The sequence below is a fragment of the Plectropomus leopardus genome, chromosome 3 (assembly GCF_026936395.1).
Source record: "Plectropomus leopardus strain MGB_pleo_1.0 chromosome 3, ASM2693639v1, whole genome shotgun sequence".
Lineage (NCBI taxonomy): Eukaryota > Metazoa > Chordata > Actinopteri > Perciformes > Serranidae > Plectropomus > Plectropomus leopardus.
This window is the reverse complement of record NC_142178.1, coordinates 7,839,685-7,867,261: the sequence shown is the minus strand read 5'-3', so window position 1 is coordinate 7,867,261 and position 27,577 is coordinate 7,839,685. Positions and strand designations below refer to the sequence as shown.

The 27,577-nt window shown below is 40.5% G+C and overlaps 1 protein-coding gene across 1 annotated transcript in view; it reads right to left on the bottom strand.

Annotated features, from left to right (window-relative positions):
• Positions 1-27,577, bottom strand: part of ptprdb (protein tyrosine phosphatase receptor type Db) — a 243,414-nt gene that overhangs the window by 206,543 nt on the left and 9,294 nt on the right. Inside the window, exon 4 of the mRNA XM_088075462.1 lies at positions 26,935-27,047. The gene's annotated coding sequence lies outside the window, so the exon portion shown is untranslated. The remainder of the gene's footprint in view (positions 1-26,934; positions 27,048-27,577) is intronic.

Sequence of the window (27,577 nt, the reverse complement as noted above, 5' to 3'; positions counted from 1 at the left end):
TGTTTCAATCTTAGTCATTATTCCCTGTGTCAATCATATGCTTTACGCTAACGAGTTATCGAACAGAGGATGGATATAATCATCAGCTCAGGGTTCAAGAAGATGTGTGTTTGTGATGCTCTGGAGAGGAAAACCCCCTCAGAGGGACTTAATGAGGCCACGCACACACATATACACACCAGACACTACCACATGTGTGCAGAAACACAGAAGCAAATGTCTAATCGTGGCGTTACAGTAAACGTTGGGAACGATCTTGATGCAAATACTTGTTTATTCATGACGCCGAGGCAGGGTGATTATCACGAAGCTGACATTTAGTCCATGTTCAAAGCTGTGCGTCACCTGTCTGAACGAGCTCATGATCACCAGCAAATCACCCGAGACTCACTCAGCTCTTGGTTTTTTCCCAAGTGAGAGCAGTGATGATCACCTCAGACCTCAGAGACAGAGCCAAAGGTCGGCAATGCTTAAGCTTTATATAGAGATCTTGTGTAATGATGATATCATGTTATTGTTTTACGCATTTCTGCTGCTCAAATTATTTGCAAAAAAATTACAAAATTGCTTGTTTTAGTTTTACAGGTTGAAGCTCCACGTCAGCAATTCACTACTGCACTTTCATAAAGTTGGGAGATTCTCAAGAGATAGATTAATAAGAGTCTATAGTAAGGTTACAGAATATGAGGAAAATTTGCAATATATGAAGTGCAATAAAGCTGTTGAATATACCAATAAGAATATTACTTTCGATGAATAAGCTGATACAAAGTATCAACAGTTCTGCCTTTCTGCTGCTGACACTATTAACATACAGTAACAGTTTGTTGAATTTAAAAATATGAGGTGTGAATGCTTTGAGCATTTACAATGTATGTTCTTCTCTGTTGAAAACTGCCTTTATCGTCATTATTTTTGGCAATCCTCTCCTTCCACATCTTTGTAACATAGAAACTTCTTTCAAAAATCAAAATGTTTAGCTCAGTTAGGACTTGCTGACTTTTTCATCCATAAATGTAATTGTTTCAAAAATGTACAACCTTTTCCTGGATAATTCCTCATACAAATTAATGTGCATACTTTCCAAAATTGAAAACTGTTCATTCATTTTTAAAATGAACTCATTCATACTTTCAGCTAGAAACTCCATTCAAATTTCAACATGTTCCACATCTTCCACATATTGTAGTCATTATTGAACTTTTAAGGCCAGCAATGCAGTGTAGCATCAGCTTTTCAAACAAATCCAAAATATTGCACATCTTTTATACATTACTGCTGTCATTCAACCTTTCAATCAAATCCATGCAAATTACATCCTTTCCCACTTTTCCAACTATTACTGCTTTATTTTCTTCTAAAGCCAGCCATTCAGTGTCATGTCAGCTTTTCAGCCTTTTCAGCATTCAAACTGCTGTTTCTTCAGAAATTGCCTTATAGTTTCTAACATTCTTTGCTTGAATAAATTGAACACAGAACTGCACACAAAAGCCACAAAAAGAATATTTCCGATTTTTTTCAACTAACTAAAAAAAAATCAACATCACATTCCCTCCTGATGTATTCATTGTAAAAACTGGCGTGATGACGATGAAAAAAGCTGATGTACTGTGCAGCCCTTACTACTAAGTTGTCAACACAATATGATTTTTGAATGATGATGAAAATTTTTAAATACATTCTACCACTTCTTTTTCTTATAAGGTGATTGTATCCACACTGTACCAAAAAAGCAAAAACTCATTCAGTCAAATCTAAACATCTGTATAATACATTGTGCAACCATAATCTAAAGTTAGCAGTTTTTTGAGACTGTAATGCTCATTGTAAAACTATTTCATAGATAAATATACAAATGTACTGGGCAAAAAAAAAAATCTGACCTATTGATGAGATCTGTGAAATGTAAACCTGCTGATGATACTACAAGAAGAAAATCACCAAAAGCTTAAAGAGACATCACCTGGGAACCATAAAAGCCCGTGCCAATCCATCTTGCAGTTGAAATATTTTGCTGCATAAGTGAAACTTTGGACCTGACACTGATGCTACAGTATTAAAGAGGCAATCTCCAAAGTCAGCAGGATTCATCCTCTGGAGAAACTGAATGTATGTACAGAACTTCATGGCAATTGATTTAACAGTTGTTCAAATATCACAGCCTGGACCAAAGTAGTGAAATGATGACTGACTTAAAAGCAATGATGCTGGTGTGGCTTAAAACAAGCACTGTCCAATTAAAACAGCAGAGGCTGAAGATATATAGCGACCTCCAAAAATACTCAATAGATACTGAATCCTACATTTCCTATGATGTTACCAACAGCAGCGTTTGGATGACATAATCAGTTTGTTTGTTTTTTTTTCTCTTGACAAAGCTTTTCCAGAGCCACAGGAGACTGGACTGATACTCCACATGACTCTGACCTTCACATGAAAAAAATGGTGGCGTTTCCCTTTAATGTCTGACTGAAATCACATCCAGTCATCTCTTCTTTTTGTTCTCGTCAAAAATAACGTCAGCGCTTTCTCTTTAAGTTGGACTTTTTTTTTCTTTTCTTCAGGAGTTTTTGTCTGATGTAATGCTTGGAACACAGCTCATTGCACTGAGCCTGGGATATCTGCCTGGGAACACTTAATGAAGAGGATTTTTCTCACAGCTGTTTCTAACCAACCACTTCCCTGCCCGCTAAATGGGAAAAGTATACTGTATGTTAATATACAGTATGTGTAAGTGTGTATACTTATATTGTGTTTTTGGTGTGTGTTTGTGTGTTTGTGTGTGTGTGTGTGTGTGTGTGTGTGTGTATGATGATCATTTTGTAGCACTGTCACAAATAAGGACTAGTTACTGAACACAACACCTGCCACCTGCCTGGTTATATCGAGCTCATGGTGTGCATCAAAGTGTGTGTGACTCTGTGTGTGTGTGTGTGCGTGTGCGTGCAAGAGCAAAGGAGGTCTACAGAGGTTGAGGGAGGGATGTCTGGGTGAGTAAGTTTTATTAGCTGAGGTGGGAGGTTTATGTGCATAAGTGCACCTATGAGAGCCTGAAAGAAATGAAAATGTGTGTGTATGTGTGTGTATGAGAGAGAGGGAGAGAGCGTGTATGTGTTTGTGCGTGCATGTGCGAGGTGTGTATTTGTACTCTCGTTAGGTCGGTATCCAACCATTGCAATCAGCGGTAATCCTGACTCAGCATCAATAATGACCCCATTAGTCACAAACTCCTACTGGTGCACACACACACTTTAAACACACACACATACAGACCGCCAGATGGACACTTCCTCTCATTAGTGTGCGAGAGTGTCTGCATGTGATATTAGAGAAAAAAAAAAAGAAAAGACATGAAAGCTACACAGATACAACATGTAATGTAAGAACACATCACATCTCCTTCCATTAAGGGGAGCTGCTTGGATGGATCAGTCTTCTTCGCCTCACTGCCAGTGCAGGTGTTAAGCTGCGCTGATTAAAAAATGTGTAATGTGTGTGATTTCAAAACTGTCACTGCAGCTCAATCTGGTTGGTGGATTTTGGGAAGGTCAGTTTTTGTGGTTAAACTTATCCAAGAGAAAAACATAATCCGCTCCATTCAAATGAAACCTAAACATTTTTAAAATTATCATAAATATAGAAGCTTTTTTTAATTTATTTTTTTTATAATGGCACATTATGCAAAAATTCCATTTCATATTAAAAATGCAGAGATGTGCCCTTTGGTTTGATCGCGCCTTTCAATAGATGTTTTTAATTATATGCACGCATGAAAGAAAGTTTTCACTCGACTTTCACGCTGTAAGAAAGACATACAGCTAAAGAAAGAAAGAAAAACAATAACATTTGTCCCCTGCAGTGTACCTGCAAGGACGTGCAGAATGACATTCAAATATACAGTGATTTCAGATTTAAATTCAAGCCATTATATAATTTCATGCTTGTTTGGTCGTGCTCTGTGTTGTATCTTTATGGATTACAGCACTTTTTTGTGTTTTTTTTTCTTCTTCTCTGTTTTCAATATCAAAGTGGATATGTAGGAAATTCAGAAAATTGTAATACATGAATATGAAACAGACGTGCATTTCTAGCAGTGTTATGCTAATGCTGCTATGTCACTCACACACAGAGATGTAGTGTTTCAGCCTGGAGTGTGAGTAACTGTGAGAGGTCAGGATATGCTGCAGAGGACGCATTGTTATCATCTCTATCAGAGGACACTGATATCTGTGTGTGTGTGTGTGTGTGTGTGTGCGTAAACATGTAAGAGGTCGACTGATAGAGGAGCTCCTGTGAGAAAAACCTTAAAAGTGTCCAATATGAAGAATCTTTGACTGTAGCAACTCGAAAATGGCTGAACTAAACATTCTAAGGGTAATAAATACCCTAAATAAATTGATAAATCTAGATCATTTTGAGCCTTTTATATCAAACTCAAAGTAATAAATATCTAAATAAATACAGAAATTTTAGAAATGACCATCAAATCAACTGTACAAAATCTAGGTGAGAGTGAGATTTGTTTATTCTTTTTTTTTTCTTAAAAGTCATTCATTTCAGGAACTCAGTGACCAGTGTTAGAAAGGTTACTTTTAAAATGTAACAGGTTACGGATTACTAGTTTCCCTGTTAAGAATTTAATAAGCAATATAACTAATTTCATTACTTCAAATTAATTTAACTTAATAAAGTTGATTACTCATCTAACAAATGTTTCAAACTGGGCCACTGAGACAAAAAATGTATGGAAATAGGCTTTCTAACACTTCTATTTTAAAAAATCACTTTAATTGCATTTTTTCTCAGCAACTGTAACTAATTAAAAGTATGTTTATTTTGTAATCAAACTTCACGTAACTAGTTACTCTCCGCCACTGACAATGACACTGCCTTGACTTTGACTATGGGGCCTCCATGTGAAACGGTGAGCAGAGATGGGCAGCATTTCTGCCACTTGTATTTGAAATACGTAATTTTTAACAATTTTTATTATTTTGTAATCATTATTTAACAGGACTGCAAAAAACTGCAAAAAATACATTTGTATACCAGATTTTTATGTTGAACATCTGTGTGTGTAAATTAGGGCTGTCAGCATTAACGCATTAATCGCAATGCCATTGAGATGCGTATATACAACGTTCATTTTTTTAATAGCTTAATCGTTTTTAAAGAGGCTGGACTGTATATGAATCGTAACAAGGCTTTTAATTTGAAACAAGGGTTTTTAATCTGAAGAAGGGCTAAATTCACTTAGTTACAGACTTTAAGAGTGCTCACGTGCCACAATGCTGGACCCGCTGTTGTGCTGTGCCAAAATGATTCATATAAATACATGTTATAATGACGAGCCAATTTCCACCAAGAACGAGTTTGTTCACATCCAATCTGAGCAGATAAATTGGTCAAAACCATAAATTGAACATACTGACAAACTGATTTACCTCTAAAATGTGTATGCAACCCCATACATGTTAATACAGTCTTTGTTTTATGATATTGCTTGCATGTTGGTGTAGACAGAGAGAGACAGAAAAAGAGCAATTTGTAGCTTGAACATAAACATAAATACGCACATGCGCACGCTCTCACACACACACGCACACACACACACACACACACAGTCTTGTATGAAAGACTGCCTCCGTGAAAAGATGTATTGCTGACAGTGTAAAGGTCAAAGGTCATATGTCAAAGGTTAAGATCCAGTCAGCAGTAGTGGACCCCACAGGAGACCTTGCCTTAGCTAGACCCCGCCTGTGTGTGTGTGTGTGTGTGTGTGTGTGTGTGTGTGGACACAAAGACACACACTTGTGCACATATGCACAACCGCACCATATTCTTCATCATGTAAGGCTTTGTGTGTCTATCACAGAACGCACAGTAGGTGTGTAATGTGTTGTATGTGTGTGTGCGACCCTGTGCCCTACATCCTGACAGGAAGAGCCAGTGGGCTAAGAGAGGAGCGCAGGACCCCGAGGTGTCAATCACAGATTCAGATTGACAGACGAGTTAGCTAGCGCTGCTCTCACATTCACCCACACACTCTCCCTCTCAGGACTGCACTCTGTCACTCTCTCTGGCTGGCTGTCTTTCACTCCCTCCTCCTGTCTCTGTCTCCTCTCTGTCTCTGCACTGTGCCGTTAAGCCCCCCACCTCCTCCCCACTGTCTCTCTTGTCTCACAGCCCGTATCTGTGCATCCTCATGCTGTTTGCAGTTTGTCAATTCTGCCCCCCTTCAATCTTTCAACAACTCTGTCTGTCTCTCAGCCCGTCTCTCCTCTTTTTCTCTGACAGATGGGTGCCTCAAACCATCGCTTTTTCTGCTCTCTCTCTCTCTCAATACATCTTTGGTTTTCTGGTTTTCTCCTCAGCACATAATGCGGCCATTCATGCGTGAACACACGTTTACCGAGTTTTTATGCTGAACATTTGCGAGTGGAAATGTGAGTTTATGAGTGTTCTTTGTTCAGCTGTCCTTGGTAGAACAATATTATTTAAGATTTTTTTATCTACTTGTGAAATACATGTATAATGTTTATTGGGACATCGCACAATGAAATACAAAGAAAACATTCAAGTTGTACGGGTTAAATTAATTATGAGAAGTCAATATGCAAATAAACATTCAATAGTTGTCGTATTTCAGTAAACATTTTTTAAGAATATTTAAGCACAAACATTTGGTCAAGTAATCACAAAAGTTTTATTACACGCAAAACAAAACAAAAATATTTGAATGTAAGATTGTTTAAACTGCAAAAAAAAAAAAAGAAAAAGAAAAAAGAAAGTAATTTGGAATGGGTAAATATTAATTAAATGAGAGTAAAACTAACTGCGGGCCGACCAAAAACTTTGGGGTCAAATATTGACTGATTCAAAGCACAACTGTTTTCATTGGGGACAAAAAAAAAAGACAAAAGTGCCTGAGTTCAAAGTCTAAATAATGGATAACTCCACCATCATAACTCTCTGAGTGGCTAGACCAAAGTCCTCCAATAAATCTGAAATCTGAACACTGATACGCACAGTTTTGGTATCAATTCTGCATTGCACATGGTTACCTGAAATCTCAATTATGCCTTAATTATTAAACTTTCTCATGCTCTGTCTGGGAAAACAAATTGTTCATTGTGAGCGAGAGCTTTCTGAAGATGAGCCATGTTTTAATGACATGAGGTGTCCAGATTGTGCCGACACTGCTGCCAGCATCGCTGTCAATGACAGACTAACATAGTGTGAACCTGACCACCAGTCACAGAGTGTACAAGCCTGACAATGAATTCATTCTGGTGGGATCCCATTTAATACTGTGGAGGGCACTTAGAGTGATCACAGTTACAGTGATCAGCCGCTCATATGGATCAAAAAGCTTCGGACAGTAGTATTCCTGTAAATATGCAGTTTAAATGATCTAGTTATAGTAATTTATAGAAAAGCAGCAGTGAAAACAGCTATTGTCCCAGCAGGAAAAGCAGCAATTTCTTGTTAAAAAACAAGCAACAGGTTGCTAAAAAGCTGCTGGACAAACAGTAATGGTTTGCTACCAAATATCCATGTTTGGTGCCTTAAAAGCTGCTCGACAAACATGACATGACATGTCACCAAAAAACATCTGCATTTGGTAAATAAAGTGTTTTGGAAAAAAAGTTATGGGTATCCACATTAGATGCCAAAAAAAAGAAAGAAAAATTATAACGGTTCGATACAAAATATACACATTTGGTGCCTAAAAAGCTATTGGAAAAATAGTGACAGATTGCTAAAAAAGACATCCACGTCTGGTTTCCAAAAAGCCATTGGAAGAAAAGTGACAAGTCGCTACTAAACATCTATGTTTGGTGCATAGAAACTCACTGAAAAAAGTGTAGGGTCACCACAGACCATTATTTTGTAGGTTTTGGAACCTCAAACACAGCTGGAAAACAGTCACAGGTTGCTACAAAACATCAGTAAAAAGCCTCTGGAAAAACGGTGACGGTCGCTACAAAACATCAACTGTTATTTAATAAGCTGCTGAAAAAAAGAGTGACAGTTGGCTACAAAAAAAAGGAAGTCACAACCAGTTTTGTTAGTCTCAAAAAGTGGTCTTCAGTGGTCTGCAGAAACATTGATATGATGCAAATGCAACATAGACATAGTTTGCAGAAACATACAATTCCAACGTTTTCATCTAATGACTGGGCTGAAACTAGGGCTGCACCTAACGATTTTATTTTATCGATTAATCTATCGATTAATTTTTTGATTACTCAGTTAATCTATCGATAATTTTTAAAATTGATCTAACTATTATTTTTTTATTACTCAATTAATGTAACAACTAATTTACAGAAAAAAAACATTTTAAAACTGCAGGGCATTATTCCTCAACAAAAAATAGTCTTAACTAGTAATCTGTGTTTTACAGTCTGTTATAAAATCTCTCCAAAATAAAATTAATGCAAGAGCTTTTTCCACTCAAGTAAAAGATCAATCCCACAGCAAAATAAATAAAACAATGCAAAATTCAAGTCACTTAACAAAAGTTACTCTTTGTTACAGTAACAAACCTCAAATCTAGCAGTCCAACAATACATCTTACAGTAAAATTAGTGCAATTTGAATAACACTATAACTTTTCTCTAAGAGAAATAATTATAACTAGTACATTCTTTCTGCATCAGACTAGACCAGCCTTAACTGGGCCTTAAGGCATATCGCTGCCTGCCGATATGAGTGCTGTATTTTCATATTTATAAGCACATATTCCACTCATTTATGAAGTTATACAAGCTCCTGCACAGCTGACAACCCCATCCTGTAAATATTTCAAAATAAAATGCATTGTATCAGCAACTGGCAGATAGCTTTTGTTTGGAAAGGGAAGCAAGGAAGTAAAGGGAAAACAAACATATTTGTATTTCCTCATCTCTGTGACAGAGAGAGACATAAAACTATGGTATAAAGTAGTACAGAGTCAACAAACGCGAGCGTCGCGTAAAAAAACAGCGAGCCACCGTTTCTCTAGTTGTGCTGCAGCTGACACGCAGTTCAGACGCGCCTGACAAGCGCTGCTCGGGCGAGCAGTGTGCGCGCTCTAAGCGGCGAAACAAGAACAACATGCTCCGCGCTGATCTCGATCTCATGAGGGGCGCTGTGTTTGACGGTGCGACGCGTCAACGCACATTTTGTCAATCGACATATTGACATAATCGATTACATTGATTACATCAACAAGTCGCCCCAGCCCTAGCTGAAACACGAGCCAATAGGATCCAGCAGTGAAACTTAACGTTCCTCAGGCTACTGTTTGTACTCTACTCTACACTGACAAACAATCATGGCTGCCAGGTATGGAGACAGAAAACAAATGCACACAGGGAAAGCACCAGTGGCCACATAGCGCCACGTTGAGTGTGCCCTTGATAAAATAGTCAATAAAATCCAGTTAATAGTTAAGCTGTCCTTTTCATTGCTTTATCTTCATGTAATAAATACACAAATGTCTATTTGATGGCAATCTGCATAAGAAATAAAGTAAAAGAAAAAAATCAAGTTACAATAATCATCCGCTTATACTGATCAGTTTCACCCCGACAGATGTGAGAGGTTTCCACCGTACTGCACACGCTCATCTGCATGTTTCCTATAGCTCAATGACTCAGTGCTGTGGTTAATGCACAGTGTTTTGTTGTACGGTCTGTAAATCTCTATCCTTGTACTATGTAGCAACGTGCTAGCCCTAATGTTTACCTCAGGAGCGTCTAGACGGAGGAGCAAATAATTGCTGACATGATAACTTTGCAGAGATGTAAAATCCTTCCTCAAAGGACTATAAACTGCTGCGCTGTATGATAAGGCTTTAATCTGGACTTCCTGGTTGGTATCTCATCTCCTCACCAGTACCTGTAGCCTCACGCCCACACCATGCAGCCCCTTGTGCTGTTTTGATGCAGGGCTATTTTTGGCCTTACAGGATGTGGAGCAGTTGCGCTTTATGAGCAATTTCTTGATAACACGGCTAATATATATTTATGGACTTAAACATGAACAAGAAACGTCTCGGAGCGGGATAACATTGTGTTTCATTTAAATAATGTGGAATTTGTTTATGACCAAACTGCATGTTTAGATGTTACTGATTCAGTGTGCTGAAGCCACAGAGTGTTTTTGGAACTATTTTAGTTAGGTTGATCATGTAATCATCCTCTGTAGGGTGGATGAACACATACAGCTGCACATTTCCCATTGCCCACGATATTATGTCTAGATTTAATAATCTAGATGAGTTAACTAAGTCAACAATCATTTAAAGGGACAGCTCACCCCAAAATCAAAAATATTTTTTTTCCCTCTTAGCTGTAGTGTAATTTACTAGTCTTAATTGTTTTAGTGTGAGTTGCCAAGTGTTGGAGATATGGGTTGTAGATATGTCTACCTTCTTTCTGCTGTAATGGGACTAAATGGCACTCGGCGTGTGGTGCCAAAAAAATACTTCTGAAAAACTCAGACTGATCACAGAATGCTCTTTTTTAAAACATTCCCACAATGTTACATGAGAACAAAGGTAGAACTTTTTTCAAAGCAACATACAGAACATGTTATTAAGGACTAAGATTACAGACCATTTTTTATGAAAATGTAACAGGATATACAATATACACATATATATATATATATATATATATATATATATATATATATATATGTAAAGAACAACACATTTTTAACATTTTTTGATATTTACAGAGAATGTTTCCCAAACTTTAAGGAGATTGTTCTGGGAACTAAAGGAAAACTTTACTAAAAACATTTAAAAAATATATATCTATATTAAAACCATATTGCATTGTACCATTCTTAGAATGTTTTAAAACCAAAAATTGCTAGCTGGGACTGTGGCTGGTGGATTCCAAAATCTAACAGCCACTTAATAGATGACCATTGCTTTTTTTGGCTGGTAAGTTCAGCAAATCTAGCAGCCACTTGCATATTTTACCAGCATTTGGCTGGTGGCTGGTGCTGATTTCCAGCCCTGGCTATAGGCAAGAGTTAAAATATGTATGTTTTTTGGGGCGAACTGTCCCTTTAATATACATTACTGTAAGCTGGTGGAAGTGAATCACTGTAGAAAATAACATACGAGTGAGAAACGGGTAATTCAGTTTACTCTGATTTGGCTCCGTTAGGGTTAATTGATCAAATAGGCCCAAGCCCTAAGAATCCAGTTCACCTTGCCACTGCTGATTATATGGTAGCGACTTATAATGTCAGAATAACAGAAAAACAGCAATAAATGCACAGTCGTCATGAGCACAGTCAGAGTAATGTGTGTTTGAGGAATGTGCATATACGTTCTGCAGCTAACGCAGTCGGCCTGCTCTTTGAAGATATATGTGTGTGTTTCCTCTTGGGAGGCATTAAAGAGTGTGAATGGTCTTTTAGTGGGTTAAACACATTCACAGTGACCCCTCAGCCCCAACTTTAACCCCTCACAAGGCCCACAGCGCTTAACCGTCTCAAATCGAGTTTTTAAACGAGAGATCAGCAAATCTTTCGCATTTGCCGAGGAGCACAAATTGGTTCGTGGTCAGCATGGGTGCGAGTTTTACCAGGAAACTGACAGCATGAATTCATTTGTTTGTGTCTGTGGGTGTTTATTTTTCGGGGAGAAAAAGTAGGAGAGAAAGGAGACTATATCTGAGTGTAGAGCGAGTCTGCAAAACTACATTCAGAGGCTGTTTTAAAAAACATAGTGTGGCCTCTCTATTCTATACGCAGTTCACATTTTTCGTACTCCATCTCATTCTACGTTCCACCTGCATAATCTTTTTTCTCATCCCTTTCTTTACCCTCATCCTCTGATTCCATTCCCCTTCCCCTCTCTCCTTCTCCCAGTGCAGTGCTCTATCTTCCATCTGCTTCTCCTCATCTCCCTCTCCCTCTCTCTCCCTCTCTCTCTCTCCCTCTCTCTCCCTCTCTCTCCCCCCTTTCATCGCTTTCCTTTCGTCTCGACACCTGACGGAGACAGGATCCAGCAGTAAATCTCCTAAAGCACAGTCATCCACCATCGTTCACACCGCAAAACTGGAGAGAGAGGGAGTGAAGAAAGATGGGGGGTAGACGGGGGAAGGGGGGAGTGTTAGTTTGTCAGAGGAAGGAGAACAAAAGATACAAGATAACAAAAAGACAAACAGACACAAAATGGCCCGAGACGCAGGCGGTGGCGAGGGGTGAAACAGACACTGATGGAGGTGCTAAAAGAGTGATGGAAGGGAAGAGACAGTGAGGGGAGGGAGATAAAGACACAAGCTTTCACATAACTCACACGCGCAGGAGACGGCGCTTCATCCAAGCACATGCACACGCACACACATGCACACTCACATAATAGTGGCAGAATGAGCAACATGATAAAGATCCCCCGTGGGACATAAGACATACTCCCTGCCCAAGCAGAGTGGGACAAAAAGCTTCAACTTATAGAGGACCAGCACTCGACGTCTCACTTTAAGATCCGTGTGTGTGCATATATGTCAGCGTGCACAGATATGTATGTGGCAGTGCAAGCACACTATCCGTCATATCTGTGTGTTTGCAGCTCACGCACACAAATCCATCCCTGTGCACGAGTCGACACTTGCATCCATTTGTCTGTATCTGTGTGCTTGGGATTGTGTTTCCGTGTGTGTGTGTGTGTGTGTGTGTGTGTGTGTGAGTGTGTGTGTGTGTGTGTGTGTGTGTGTGTGTGTGTGACAGCGGGCCGGGCAGAGTGTCCATAGCCGGTGGTTTATGGCTGCTGAGGTCTGATTACATTGGTGCAACTGGAGGGGTGAGCAGACTGGTGGTTCTATCTGTCTTGTGTGTGGCTGACTGAACAGACACACAGCGAATGGAGATGGCTCAGCCGGAGACACTTGGCCTGCCTCCCAGAGATCTCACAGGGATACAGCCACATAATGGATTCACACAAGAAAATGCGCCCGATTCAGACTTGATTTGCGAGCGCCATGTCCGTCATTGAATTTGATTATTATTTAAGTCGAGAGTGTTGAGGTGGAGGGTGGGCGGGTGGGGAGTAGTGAATTAAAGGATGTGCTTTTCACATGTGTAAATCCATATATTACCACGTTTATGATCAGAGTTGAATGCTAGCCACTTGGGAAATAATGAATGAGTCCAGCAATCCCAAAAATCAAGAAAGAAAAAAAAATCTTTTTATATGATAATAATTCTTCATTCTGCTCAGTTTCAGCAGCCTGCCAGTATTGTCAGAAGCTGGTAAGTCCTGATTTATGCTGCTGATCCCAAAGAACATGACCTGAATGTATTTGTTGGTGAATTAAATTTCGCGAGTGTGTGGTGTGAGTGGTGTGTGAACGACTGCGCAATGTATATCACACAAGTAAAGAGCTCCAAGCGAAACGCAAACAGCCTCCAAAACTACAATTCAGTTTTATTTTATTTTATTTTTAAATTCTATTTCATTTAACTTAATCTAATTTTTATTTTATTTTATTCGACTCAGTTTTTGCTGATTTTTTAATAATTTATTTTATTTTTCATTTACTCTTTTTATATTTATCAATTTAGTACTATTGAGGCAATGAATCAGTTTTTTTCTTGATTAATCAAATAACTTTTTGGTCCATAAAATGTAGGAAAATAGTGAAACATGTCAATCCATGTTTCTCAAAGCCCAAGATGACGTTCTCAAAAAAGGAAAGTTAAAAAGCCAAGAAAATTACCTAAAAAATAGCAAAAAGAAAACAAAAACCTGAAAAATGCTTTAGAAATAATGATATTTCTGTAAAATATTTTTATACATAATTATGATAATTATAAATATAGCTGAATGGACATTTTCCCCTAGCTTTAAAAAAAAATCTAAATCTACTAATGCCCTGCCAACTTTCTCTATGCCTTTTTTCCCATGTTTTTGAAAGAAATTAAACCAATTTGCTCAAGGTTTAAATCAGGGTTTCAAAGGGTTAAATTTTGGTCCTCAGTTTTGGTTTTTTTATGGTTTTTTTTTTCATTTAGCACAGCCTGAATGTGGAATTTTTCACCATTTAGACACTATGTTTTTTTATTACACTTTTGTGTAGAAATAGATGTCAGACTTGAAGCCATTGCACTATGCTGCGTTTAAATAAAAGTGTTTTAGGGAAATTCTCAATTATTTCAGATTTTAAGTACGCTTTAGATTACTCATGTTAGTTAGTTGGGCACTTTTGTAGTCTGTTTTCAATGTGGTTAATGATGTACTATTGTGTCTGTTTCGAGGCAAATTCATTTAATTTTCTACAATGTCTGTTACAGCATCAATCTGCACATTGCTGGAGGTACTCCCCCTGGGATCACACATGAAAATGAGCTTTAAGCTAAATCTGCTGCAATAAATGTACTTTGCATTGTCCTTGTTAACTTAACAGTAAAGAAGTTAGGAAGTCAAAATGTTTATGTAATGCAAAAAGAATATGAACTCATGTATGTATATACTCTAAAATTGGCATCATCCCATTTCTGGCTGGTTCTGTTCTATTCTAATTAAGTGGAAAATCTGCTCTGAAGACAGTCTGATCTTTATATAGAATGAGGCAGTGTTTTAAGGTGTTCTCGCCTAATGATAACCATGCTGGCTTTATATAATACACAGAGGGATAAGGCAGAGGTAGCATGCTTTATCTTGTGACTGTAAGTGTGCACTAGGAGGAAGCCCGCTGAGAGAGGGCGAAGTGGGGGTGGGGGGGTAGAGATGGTGAGGGAGGAAGGGGTGGGGGGTGGTATGGAAGCAAACAGGAGGCTAGATGTTGTTACATTTATTGAGAGGGAGCTTAGCCCTTTGTGCTGTGGGAATTTGAAGACGAGAGAGGACGAAGAGAGAAAGAGTCGCTGTGAAAAATGAGAAATAAGAAGGAAAAGAAGAAAAATAAATAGACATGAAACCAAGAACCATTTAGAATGGGGGAGAGGGGGGGGTGATGGATGGAGAAGAGATGGCATGAGACAAGAGAGCGAGGACGAGAGATGGACAGTGATGTATAGGTGTGCGGGGCAGTCCAGAGCAGTGCATACAGTGGCGGGTTATTCCCGAGTGTATGTCGTGTGCAGAATTAGAGAGAACAATGTGGCGTAAAGCGATGAGGGAGTCTCGGGCGCCTGATGCTCTTTCTGTTCCACTGTATCGGGAAGAATCAGCCGGTCACTATACTGCTTGCGTTTGAGAGACAGCCAGGGACGAGAGAAGTTGGGAGCAAAAGAGAAAAATAAGAGGAAGATAATGAGGGGGGGAAGTTGTGTTTGCGTGCACGTGAGTGTGTGTGTATGCGAGTGCACGTGATTTGATGTGAATCCTAAATGTGGATGAAAACCAAGGCTTTAGGTTTTTAATCAGCCCCATCTGAGCGCTGTACGGGGACTCGGAGAAGCTTTCATGTAGAGTTTCTCTTTCTCACACACACACAAACACACACAGCATCCCCTCATGCCTTCTGTTCTAAATTTACACCTAACATGAGAACAGGGGAGGAGGAGGCAAGGTAAGGGAGCAAAGGAGAGGAGTGGAGGAGGACAGAGGAGACAGTGGGTGGAAAGGGGAGGGAAAAAAATGGAGAAAAGTGGAGAGAAAAGTGCACAGGAAACAAGCACGGGAGAGGTGAAAGAAGTGTAGGTAGTAATGAGGAAAGAGCCAAACTAAAGGCGGAACAGATGAGAGGAGAGGAGAGGAGCCAAATTTGATTTAGACAGCGGGCAGGAGAGATGGAGAGAGGGCGGGACGGGGAGAGCGAGATAGACAGGGAGAGAGCGAGGGAGGGAGAAGGACAGCGGTATATTAGTCAAGGTGTCCAGTCTGTGTATTGCCTGCTGTGCAATACCACCCCTCTGATTTACTCTGCCGAGTGACTGATGAGAAGGAGGATGAGAAGGAGGGATGCAGGGATGAAGGGATGAGAGAGGAGGGAGGTCTCGCAACGAGCGTTTAGGCCAAATTAACGGCACCTCATAAATTAGACTAACAGCCAAAGTGGAGGGGCTGGAGGGGAGGGGCTGTGTGTGTGTGTGTGTGTGTGTGTGTGTGTGTGTGAGTGTGTGTGTGTGTGTGTGTGTGTGTGTGTGTGTGTGAGTGTGTGTGTATGTGTGTGTGTGCGCGTGTGTACGCGAGTTTGTGTCTGCGCGAGTGTGTCTCTGTAAGTATGTGTTGCACATGTATGTGAATGATGACATGTCAAGAGGGAACAATTTGAAGCAGTGCAAACAGATTACTCTCTGATAAAGTAGCGATATCCAGCCGCTCACTCATACAAACACAATCTTCCCTTGATTACCGCACGTACTGAAGCATTTGCTCCCGCATGAGGCGCTCATAAACGGAAACAGCGGGTAGACTGTACACATCGACGACGCTGAATTTGAGTTGCCCACCTTCGAGCTTCCCATTCACACCTTCCCGTCCTTGCGTGAAGCACAATTAATGTGAATTTGACGTTTGAACAATAGATGTGGACATCTGAATGCCACAAAGAAATTACATTCAGATACAAATAAAGCCCTATTCACATGGTGCCAGCATCACAAGGGGACCTCATGTGATTTAGAGTCCGCCCGCTCATGTACTGTCATCATTGCTCGGACATGATGTCAAGATTCTGTGAAACATCCATGTCCTGAAGGACAACGGCAATGGCTGCTAAGAAAAACAGACACACCGGATGCGCAAAGAGGCACTCACTTTAATTGCACTGTGGTCACCATGCTGGGATGTGACTATTAAATTTGCACCCAAAATACTGTCAAAAAAAGGTGCAAAGAACGGAAAAAACCTTGCAAAAAAAAAGACACCAAATCATCGAGATGCCACATGGGACTAATGTCAAATTATTGGAGTTCTTCAAGTAGTACTAGATCCAAGCAAATAGCGCTTAGTAACGCTTTTTAAGGGTTTTTTTGGGCGACTGGTTAAAGGGAGAGTTCAGATTTTTTTGATGTGGGGTTAAATTAGGTACTTATCCATGTAGTCAGTCTATTACCTTCAGTACATGGCAGTCAGGGCACTCTAGGTTTGGAGAAACAAACAGGAATACCGACATGCAATGGAAGCAATGTATTGCTGTGGATGGGGGCCAGCAGCAAAAACATATTTTAGCCACTTAAAAAAGGCCACCTAAAACAATCAATATTAATCTAAGCGTCTGCTATATTAAAAGTGTTTTCACTGCTTTACCTTGTTGTCAAACAGTGTGTCCTTTGGCAATACATTTTCTCAACCATCGCACTTCCATATTTCTACACATCTTTCCGTTTCAGCTCATTCAGTCTCAATCTAAATAAGTTCTGTATAAACTGGTTTATATCTCCTAGTGTCAGCAGTGAATGGCATTTTGTAGTTGCTGTCATTAACACTCTTTTTTGTTTTTTATTACTTGTATTTGATGTCACCTCCAAAAACCGCTCAAATTCTGACCCAAACAGCTGTGGCATAATACAGTGTGCTGCACAGTTTTGCTTAAGTGCAGGGATATGGAAGTTCTATGGTTGAAACTGTAATCCTGAAGGAACAGGCTGTCTGACATTAAGGTAAAGCGGTGAAAATATTCTCAGTATAGCGTCCACTCAGACTGATAGTGGTTTTTTGTTGGGAAGTCCTTTATTGAGGTGGCTAAAACGCATTTTGCTACTGGCCCCCATCCACAGCAGTACACTGGCGGGCTTCCATGGACGTACACCAACCTGCTTCTCAAAACTAGGAACTTGCTGACTGCCATCTACTGTCTGTAATACACTTGACTATGGATAAGCACCTATTACAACACCACTTCAAAAAATCTGAACTCTCCCTTTAAAATCACAGACAACATCTGCCATCACTAAAAATTACTAGAGGTCCCCAGTTAACACTATTCCCATTCAAATAGGGCTTAAGTATTAGTTTTGATTGTTAGTTCAGGCAGCTGGTTAAGATAAGGAAAAGACAATGGTTTTGGTTTAATGCTGAAAAAATAACCCTAACTTGAAGCTAATTTGAGACAGAATGCATTGATTTTTTCAATATCCAATACTACAATCTTTCCCACACTTTTACCAAGTGGCCTGGTGGCCTAAACATAACAACATGTGGGACACAAGACAAAAATCCCACTCAAGTCCTGTATGCCCAATCACCACCTCGGCCTCCTCCCTCTCCCTCTCTCTACTCTCATGGATTGGAAACAACACTGAATCTAATCCAGACAGAATTACATTTCCTCCACATGGCAGAGCAATTAGAAGTATACAAACATGTTTAGCAGGAGACAGGGTAACTGGATGAGGACTTTCAGTTTACGCAGGGCTTCATACAAATTTCATCTCCTCGCAGATAACTCTTTATGTATGTCTTCTGTTACCGTTCAGGCTGCACACAGCATAAATCCTCCCCTGTGGACATTATTTATGTTCCTCCCCTTAAATTCTAAAGAAATGTTAACTCTGTCAGAAGTGCGGGCACTTGCCGATCGCTGTGTGATTACAGCAGTGCTTGACTGAGTGAGATACTAATACAAACACACACACACAAACGCACACACACACACACAAACCCACCCACACACCAATCTTGGCAGTGTAGAGTTGATGCTCAGAGTGATTAAAGTGGCGTGCCTCTGAGTGTGTCACCTGGGTGCTGCTGTATCTTAAATCAGGACAGTGGGGCTCAGATTGGGTATTGACTGGCCTGCAGAAGTCTCCATCCATCACGCTGAGAAACGATAGCACAGAGGCCGGCCTGATGTACCCATATACCACCGCTGTTGCTCACTGGCTGGCTGAGGTGACGTAAGGTTAGGGTTATGGCGCGGGCTGTTATTTATGTTGCATGGTAAGCAGCAGGCAGAGCGCTGCGTCTCAAAGGCAGATGTGGACTGACAGGCAATGCGTCTGCCGTCAAGATATGGATAAACACGCGTTCAGAAGCTCATACAAAAGGCACCCGCACCTGTGACAAACGCAGGCTGACAGACACATATGCTCAGACGTGCAGCACTTATCGCAAGAGATAAGACTTCCTTTTCTGTCCCTGTCCTGTTGTCTCTCACTCTCGGTGATATACACACACACACGCAGAGGAGAGACAAGCGCACACACCGGCAGACGTACCACTCTGTTTTGAGGGCCTGAGCAGCATCTTTTGACTGTGTGCCTAATGATAATAAATGAGCCATCATGGGTGAGGAGGGAGGCACTAAGTCATCCCCTTCATCGACAGGAGGAAGACTGGGAGCCCCAAGGTCACCCCACTGTCAGCATCACTCTCCCTAACGACTCCTCCACTCTCTCACATGCACACATGCACGTATGTGCACATGCATACGCAGACAAAGACAGAGTGGCACAAAGTGTGTCATGCCATGTTCACATGTGCATTCATGCATAAACCAAAAACCAGCTGGTAAAACCTGCTTCAAGACACTTCAAGATGTATGCATCTGTGAGATGAAGCTTGTTTTTGTTTAAAAAAGTGTCTGCATCTTCCACAGAGGTGAGATCATTTCACATTTTCAAATGTAACTCCATCTCTTCTGAACTTTTTTTCACAGACAATGGTTACAGTCTGTGTCGGAGAAGTATTCTGATCCTTTCCCTAAGTAGAAGTACTAATACAGCACTGTAAATATACTTTGTCACTAGTAAAAGTCCTGCATTGAAAATGTTACTTAAAGGGATAGTTCATATTTTCTAAATTGGGCTGTATGGGGTACTAGACAGTATTTAATACAGCAGATGTCATTCAGCACATCCCCAGTTTGGAGAAGCAGACTGGAGTCTGGCATGGAAGCTTACCAACCTAGTGCTGTGGATGGGGGGCAGCAACAAAACATATTTACACAACGTAAAAAAAGTCCCAAACTAAAAATATCTTCACTCCTATTTAAGTGTACACTACATTTAGAATATTTTCACTGCTTTGCCTTAATGTCAGTGATTTCCAACTAAAAAAATAAGCTGTTGGTTATACCACCTCAGCTGTGTATATTGTTTGCAAAATTAAGGGACTTTGGGGTTTAAAAGGGTTAGTTCGGATTCACTAAAATCACACAATAACACAAACAAACTTACTGATGGAAGCAGCAGTAGACCAGCAGCTCCTGTGTTCAATGAGCAAAAATGACTGTTTTTGTCAGTGGAGTTTGGTGGCTTTGATGAGAGCACAGATGCCTGTTGGAATAGGCTGTCTGGTGGGAAGATAAATCAGTGAAAATACTCTCAATATAGAGCACACTTATCGCTGTTGATGGGACTTTTTTTAGGTAGACATAATACTTTTTGTTGCTGGCCCCCATTCGCAGCTGTACATTGCTTAGCTTTGAGTCAGACTCAAGCCTGCTTCTCCAGACTGGGGTGCATGCCAACTGGTGTCTACTGCGTGTAATATACTGACTATGGATAACTACCCCATATATCCCCACTTAAAAAACTCTGAACTATCCCTTTAAGTACAAGCATGTAAGAACAATTAGGAAAATGTATTTAAGTATCAAAAGCAAAACTACTTATGCAGAAAATTTTCAACACATGTAATAAATCAAAATAATTAAATACTGGAAAAACTGCACAACTGTAATGTAACATAAACTGATAAAAATGATTTTCCATAAAACAAATTGAATCAAATTAATCTAAACTAATTATTTCAGCTGCACTTGTACATATATATATAGTTTGTGTGCAAACATCTTTATTTGTAAAGCAATTTACAATATCAAATGATTGTAGTGGAGTAAAAAGTACAATATTTTCCTCCAAAGTAGGCATGACATCAAAATAATCAAGTAAAGTAAAAGTTCCCTAAATTTATATTGAAGTACATTACTTGTGGTTGCCTTTCTTTTTGGCATGAAGCTACTTCCCCTTACAGACAGGTTACACAAGTGGGAAGCTAAACCAAAGAAATATTATCACAGACTGTTTCCTTAAATTACTTTTTAAGAGGTCAGAAAACTTAAAAATCCACTATTTCACAGTAAAAAAGCAAAAAAATGAGAAAGGTCAGAAAGAGTAAACTGTAGTTGTGTATTAGGAATGTTTTGTGTTTTCTATCTTGCTAATCATCTCGCAACCCCTTGGATTTACCCCCCCCCGGGTCAGAAACCACTATTCTCTATTCTTTGCTTGTTACAAAAAAAAAAGTGATTTTTTTAATACTTATGCACCCCTGAACTTCTGCCCTCGCCCTTGCAAAGTGTACAGAATATCACCAGCGAGCATTTCCCTTCAGCAAAACAGCACCGCATCAGATCAGCTGAGAAAGACAAGCATTGCATAACTGAAACATGTCTTTATAAACCCCCACCCCTGACCCTCCTGATTTCCAGCCCCTCTCCCTAATGAGCTGCCATGCACTGTCATCTCATAGAGGCATAGATCTGAATTCAAATCCGAAGACAGTGGGGGGGGGTTCATATATAAATTCCTCCAGCCAAGAGGCACAAACTAAAGGAGTCCAACGCGGTGAACGCTATTAATGCTGTACTAAAAATGTAAGTTTGTGGGAGAGAGAAGGCATCGCAAGATGCGTTGGAGTCGACGAAAAGGAAGGTAGCGCCTTCACTTTCAACTGTGGGAATTCTTTTTCACACACACACATATAGATTACGCGTGCATGCACATACATGCATGTGCACACGTACACACACACACACACGCAGGTTGCAAGTTTAGACTGGAGCTGTAGAAAGCTAATTTGCACCACATTGAAATGCATCTCAATTAAAGAGAAACACATCGAGGTGCCAGGGGAGGAGAGAAGAGAGAGATGTGAGAGAACGGGAGGGAGGAACGGGGTGTGAAACAGATAGTGTGTGAGAGTATGAGAGTAATAGAGAGAGGGAGGGAGGAGGGTGAGCTCAACTGTATTTGGCAAGGGAAGAAGGGAGGGAGAGAGAAAGAGAGGGAGAGAGAATGTTTTCATCTCCCTCTCTTGGAAAAACATCTCATTTTGGGATGAATCAGATTTAGAAAGGGTGTTAGGAGGTTGAGGCGCAGCTAAAATCCTAACTAACTTCAACCTCGTTATCACCAGCTCTTTGGTTTGGTGCCAGCACACTAGGGCTGTCCCTGCTGAAACGGCGTGTGTCTGTGGGCATGTGCGTCTGCGCTCAGATATTTTTAAGCCCAAGGCCGCGTAACGGCATGACAGGATGGGCGGATACGTCCACCACACAATAAGGTTTTTACCTAAGTGTGTAGGCAAGTGTGACCACGGGCCGCCATCAACGTGTTTGGGGTGTTGTTGGGGTATCTTTTGCGTGTTTTGTTTGTCATGTTAAAAATTAGATAACGTGTGTAAGTACATGTGCCTGTTATGTGCGATTTAGTGAGTCTGAGGGAACAAACAACAACCGGAGGAAAGGAGAAAAAAAAAAATGAACACACACACACACACACACACACACACACACACACACAATCTGTCACATGGAAATATCAGGATTGGCTTTGTACGCCGCTACCATTTTGCACGGACTGTCATGTTCTTAAGACTGTGATGATGCTGCCAGCCCACCATCTTAACAACAACACCGAATACAAGTACATCCATTCTTTCATGCTGTCAAAAAGACACTCAACTTGTCGGCTCTGTGCAAGAGGCCCCTTAACCCTGGTGTTTGCCTCCGTTCCAATAAAAAAAAAAGTCGCACAGCTCTTAGAGTTGAAGAGCATTCTGGGAAATTAAGTGCTTTTGATCTTATTCTGGTGGAGAGATGTAGCGCCCTGCTCCCCACTGCAGCTCTGTAAACACAATTATCACCATGATGTAATGCATGCAGCTACTTTATTAGCAGTATCAGTGATAATCACATGATCGGTACAATGGAGAGAAAAAGCAACACTGTCATCATCATCATCATCATCATGACTGCTATAAGCGACGTCGTGTCTCATCTGAGAATACATCATCTCATTTTCACCTGACAAAAAAGTGATGGGGGTCGGCGGGGCTAAATGATTGGTTCGTTGCATGATTGCCTGGCCATGTATATGAAATCTGAAACATGAATCCCATGTGGAAACCCATCTGAAGAGAGCAATGGAGCAGGGATGGCACAGGACGCTCACCGAATGATTTAAGTTCCCTTTGATACCATAAATGCAGCTAGAAGATGGATATATCTGACAATCATAAAATACGCAGAAAACTGCTCCACCTGAAGATAGTTATCACATCTATCTGCGGTTGAATTTCACACATCACAGGGGGGCAAGATGTCATGTCTGGCAAGACCAAAAGGCGCAAATACAATATCCATTTAATAACATAAAGAAAGAAAACAAACATAAAAGGAAAAAAATGTTTGTGCAAGGTCCCTCTTCTGAAGGACTATTTTCTGGCCATTTCTTCAAAGCCTTTTCATTTTTTTCTCTGCTTCAATCAGTTTCAGAGATACTGGAAGTTTGCTCCATTCAACTGCAGCCAATATGAAAAGGTATTCTTGCCCACTGAAACATGGGATAAATTTGGATTGCTAAATACACACAGCTCACCACACTCACTGGCAGCGCATCATTTTTTCTCGTGCCATGGGTGTAGATTTCAGGAGGGGGATTGAGGGATAAGTGCCCCCTCAATATTTAGAATATGTGAATTTGTTCTTTTTCATTTAAAAAAATATGAAAATAGCTTTTATTCTGACTAAATTAATGACATTTGCCACATTAATTGAGGCAGAAAAGGCTAAATTGGTGCAAAATATTCACCATAACACGGGAGATTTGGTGTTTAAATCAAACTTTTACATGACAAGTTTCCTTTGATACGTTACTATGATTTGTTACGACTTTCACCCTTAAATTTAACTAAAAAATTAGATTAATTCGGACAATCAAATATCAACACACTGGCAGCATGTCATTTCTTCCTGCTTCATAGGCGTATTTTTTGGGGGGACACAGGGGGCACGTACCCCTCATTATAGAACATGTGAATTTGTCACTCCCCAACAAAAACATGTAAAGAACTTATGTTTTTACACAATTAAAGTTATTTGCAGCCTTAACTGAAAAAAAGGCACAAACTGATGCATAAAAATTCACCAGAATGCAGGAAATTCAGTGTTTGATGCTCAAAATTATCCAGCAGAGGACTGCGCATGTCTACCATGAGGGCCATAATCTCAATGTTTTCAATGATCCATTAATACTTGACTTTGACCTTAAATTTAGCTAAAAACCTGAGATAAATTCTTGTGATAAAATATCCACAGCTCACACCACTCACTGGTAGTGCATCATTTCTTCCTGCGCCATAGGTGATTTCAGGGGGGATATACGTCCCCCTAAATATTTAGAACACGTGATCTTGTCATCCCCAACAAAAACACGAACATTACAATTTTGTTTGACAAAGTAATAACATTTACAACATAATTTGGTGCAGAACAGGCACACAGTGATGCATAAACACTACCACAATGCAGGATTTTTTTATTTTAAAATTTTTTGGTGGGGGACTGGTCACATCTACGATAAGGGGCTAAACTCCGATACTAAAACATCTGTGTGAAGCCCAGACCGAAACACATAAATTGAGTGGGGATGGCACAGACAAACATTCACCCACAGAAATATGTTGTGTCTGATACATTACATCATTATTTATATAATTTATTGCTCCTGCTTGCACAATTGTATCTTCTAAATTTGTGTCTTTTTAATGGTGTATATGTTTTGAATGGTTTGAGCGAATCCAAAGACAAATTTCCATTAAAGTGGAAAAATAAGTCTATCTATCTATCTATCTATCTATCTATCTATCTATCTATCTATCTATCTATCTATCTATCTATATTTTCACAACTCACCACATTTACTGACAGCGCATCATTTTGTTCCTGCGCCATAGATGTAGACTTCAGGGGGAGACATGGGGGGGACACATCCCCCTCAATACTTAGGACATGTGAATTTGTCACTTCCCAATAAACATGAAAGTGGCAGGAGGAGGATGACATTTTTATTTTTACTAAATTAATTATATTTACATCATGAATTGATGCAGAAAAGCCATAAATTGGTGAATAAAAATCACCAGAATGCAGAAAATTCAGTGTTTGATGCTCAAAACTTTCTGGCGGAGGATTGGTCATGTCTGAAATGAGGGTCAAAATCTCTAGTGAAACATGCTTGTGAAGCCAAGACCACAACCCATCAGAAGAGGAGGTAAATTGAGCAGAGGTGGCATGCGACACTCACTCAATTGAATAAGTGTCCTTCAATACGATGTTGATGTTAATTATATTAAACCAATACTTGATGAAAGAAAAAGGAAATAATCGGTGCCTGAAATGCATCAGAAAGCAGGAAATTCAATGTTTAATGCGGAAATTTTCACAGGTGTCACCCCCTACAGTGGAAAAGAAACCGACTCCCTTGTCCCGAGCTCTCGCCTAAAGTTTTTTGGGCCACTGCAGAAACTGAGCGGAGATACAGCACATCACAGCTGGCCCTAAACTGTTGTCCAGCAAATTTTCCCTCTCGTAGTACCTGAGTTATAAGCCGCCCTCATTAAGTCGGTGGTCTTGTTTGGCCAATCCTCTTAGCCTCCCCTTGTTTGTCTTGCAGCCTTGTAGCTAAGCCAAAATAAGCAGTGGCCCTCTTTCATATAAATCTTGCGCTGGTGACAAGCATGTCAAAGCCAGAAGAACCTACTGTGTATCAGTGAAGGCCCTGACAGCTAAATATATAAATATATAAGCTAAAAGAAAAACTGCTTACATGGGTTTTCCTCTTCCTCCAATACTTTGAGTTAGCATAATCTCTCCCTCTCTCTCCCTCCCTCTTTCTGTCCCTCTTTTCTTTTTGCTCACTTATTCTTTCCTTGCATACACATGACTGAGCAAAGCTGACACACAAACAGCCACACACACACACACACACCACACACACACTCCTGGGTACATGTTTCACAATGAAGGCCCCCAAAACTGTACATGGACAATAAAACACATCAGCAAAACTGCTCCGACAACCTCCACCAGCACTTTGTCATGCCCTGTGCGTCTTTACGGCCCCTCAATCTAGCCCTTGATGACACCGCTTATGAGCCTTTAAGCGGCCCCTCATGTTGTGCATGGGGCTGACAGATCGAGTTGTCATTACATTAAGTAGGGACTCTCTATTAGTGCAAATGGTGGCACATAACCAGATAATCGGCTGTGGACAGCAAGTGTGGCTATGTGGGAGGTGAGATGCTAACGGATGGTGTGTGGGAGAGTAATGTTTTATGTTGGAGGAAGTGTGATATCTCCATTATAGACAAGCTTAATTGATAAACAGGACAATAAAAGCAGCAAATGGCCCCATAGAGTTGTGCCTACAGCCCAGCCAGCAGCACTGGAGGATGTCACTATGTATATGATGGGGAGAAATGGCTCTGACAATAATAGCATATCAAGTAGAACAATATCACACAATGTCATCATTGTAGAAGAAATAAAAGAGTAATAAAAACCCCTCTCATAAAAGAAGCTTCCCTGAGGGATCCCTCAAATGTTTCTTTCTTCTCACACTCACCTAATCTCTCCCCCCCACCTCCACTCCCTCACCCTCACCCTCACCCCGGCCGGCTGGATTTTACTCCTTTCACCCTCCGTGATAAGAATACTGACTGATAATTGCCACAAATGCTTTAATTCCCATGCATAATATAGCGCTAACTTCGCAGCCACGGGGTACAAACAACTGAAGCGAACGCGCCGGCACGCTGTCTTTTTTTTCCTGGCACGAGCAAACAATTCATGAATCTTTAAGCGTTTTACGGTGAGAATTCAAAAATTAAAAAAAAAAAAAAAAAACATGACAAAAAGTGCCCGGGTCGTTTTGACTCGCCCAGCACTACAAATCACGCGGAGCACTTTGAAATGTTTGCGGAAAGGGATTCAAAAACAAACATTTTTTTTGAAGCGAAAGTGTGCTCACCAGAATATCCGGATCAGAGCTCGGTGTACGGAGAATCCCGAGGAGTTTCCCGTGTCTTTCTTCACCCCAAGTTGAAGCCAGCGATCAGACGCGCTCCCACAGTCCCGACTCAACTGCAAACAGGGAAAAAAAGGTGAGACATTGAGAGGGGGGGTGGGTGGTGGGGGGTGAGAAAGCACGCCAGCCTATAGACTCACATCCCGCGCGGCAATCGAGGTCAACTCCCCTCCTCCTCCCACCTACCCACCCCAAAAAAGTACATCAATAATTACACACGTTTAGCCCACTAATCCGGGACTATACCTCTGAAACGAGCCGGGATGACCACCGAAGAGGGAGAGAGGCGGAAAAAAGGGAACCGGGCAAGGCAGCGGCTGTCAGATTTGACTTCAAACTGATGCTGACGATGCGCACCGAGATAAGCTCCGGAGGAGAGAGCGAAAGACACAGAGAGAGAGAGAGAGAGAGAGAGAGAGAGAGAGAGAGGGAGAGAGAGAGAGAAATACAGAGAGAGATAGAGATCAGAGGTGCAGTAGGGAGAGACAGATTCAGAGAATTGAATTAAACAATCCGCCGCTTAAAAGTTCCTCAACTGGGTCAAAATATGAAACACAAAGCACCTTTGCATTACAGAGATATTTAT